This window comes from Salmo salar, chromosome 16 (genome assembly GCF_965601325.2).
Source record: "Salmo salar chromosome 16, fSalSal1, whole genome shotgun sequence".
Lineage (NCBI taxonomy): Eukaryota > Metazoa > Chordata > Actinopteri > Salmoniformes > Salmonidae > Salmo > Salmo salar.
This window is the reverse complement of record NC_138306.1, coordinates 26,985,001-26,986,656: the sequence shown is the minus strand read 5'-3', so window position 1 is coordinate 26,986,656 and position 1,656 is coordinate 26,985,001. Positions and strand designations below refer to the sequence as shown.

Sequence of the window (1,656 nt, the reverse complement as noted above, 5' to 3'; positions counted from 1 at the left end):
TCAGGCCACTCAACCACAAAGGCCTGATTGGTGAGTATTGCAGAGATGGTTGTCCTTCTGGAAGTTTCTCCCATCTCCACAGAGGAGCTCTGGAGCTCTGTCAGAGTGACCATTGGGTTCTTGGTTACCTCCCTGACCAAGGCCCTTCTCCCCCTATTGCTCAGTTTGGTCGGTGCCGCCAGTTCTAGGAAGTCTTGGTGGTTCCAAACTTCTTCCATTTAAGAATGATGGAGGCCCCCGTGTTCTTGGAGACTTTCAATGCTGCAGAAATGTTTTGGTACCCTTCCCCAGATCTGTGCCTCAACGCAATCCTGTCTCGGAGCTCTATGGGCAATTCCTTCAACCTCATGGATTGATTTTTGCTCTGACATGCACTGTCAACTGTGTGACCTTATATAGACAGGTGTGTGCTATTCCAAATCATGTCCAATCAATTGAATTTACTACCTTGTCATTATGGAGTATTGTGTGTAGATTGATGAGGGAAAAAAATTGGTTAATCCATTTTAGAATAAGGCTGTAAAGTAACAAAATATGGAAAAAGGGAAGGGGTCTGAATAGTTTCCGAATGAGCTGTATATCACTATAATGCCATGATGTTATCCATTGACAGTACTGCTTTGTAATGTCAATAAACAAATCCTATACACAACAAAGAGTAAAACATAAATAAGTAGAAATATTTGTATCCCCTAATCTGAAACATGTTTTAAGGGATAAATGGTTGATTAAAGCCAGATAAGGCCTGAGCTTTATTCTAATGGTAATGTTTTCACAGGACAGTAATCTAATGCTGAGTCCATTCTCCGAGCTTCTGGCCTACAGCCCACTGCAACTACCGTAGCAATCTGTCATTATTACAATAGCATTAGCTACCTCTCTCGCTCTTTCAAGGACAGTGAAGTCCTTGGCCCTGTTTTGCAAGGCTAACCAGTAAATTGTGTGTTTGGCTGTGATACAGTAACAGTGGTGTGTCCAGCTAGCCAGGCCTGTAGAGGCTGTATGGGACTCATTCAGATGGTTATTGTGGAGCATTGAGACTGTTGACTGATCTGGAAAGGACATGTCTACTATTCATTATACCAGTGACCTAATGTCCTGGTAGTGGTACTGATAGAATCCTGCTGTCAAAGATATATCAAGATAGGGTAGGTCTCCCCAGGTAGAACCGAGCATTGGGAGAAGGAGAGTAGCAGAGGTCAAGCGTAGAGGAATAGAGCAATCTGAGGTAAAACAGTAGAGCTCATTGTAGAAAATAAACAGTCACAACCTCTCTGTTACAGCATTCAATTACAGCACTCCTCTCTACTATTCTCTATGCTTTCCTGCTCCTCACTTACTCACTCTGCCCTCCTTCTTTCCCTCTCTCTTTCTCTCTCCCTCCTCTCTCTTTCACTCTTGCAGCTCTCTCGCTCTCTCACACTTTCCCGTGCTCTACCCACCTCCCCCCCTCTGGCTGTGCTGGCTCCCTCAGCTGCTTTCAGTTGCCCTGTGTGCAGTGTGCAGTGTGGACAGGGCTAGGCTGAGCTGGGCTGTATTGAGGACATATAGTGGATCTGAGTAGTGAATTTGTGAGAACTACAGAAGGAGTGTCTCAGTACAGACTCTGTTTCCCAAACTAATTGGATTAGGAACTGGAACATACTGGACCTGTTT

At 44.5% G+C, this 1,656-nt stretch overlaps 1 protein-coding gene across 1 annotated transcript in view; it reads left to right on the top strand.

Moving 5' to 3' along the window:
• The first annotated feature begins 1,412 nt into the window (after positions 1 to 1,412).
• Positions 1,413 to 1,656, top strand: part of LOC106573451 (semaphorin-3ab) — a 36,107-nt gene continuing 35,863 nt past the window's right edge. Inside the window, exon 1 of the mRNA XM_014148512.3 lies at positions 1,413 to 1,656. This exon is cut by the window's right edge and continues 201 nt beyond it. The gene's annotated coding sequence lies outside the window, so the exon portion shown is untranslated.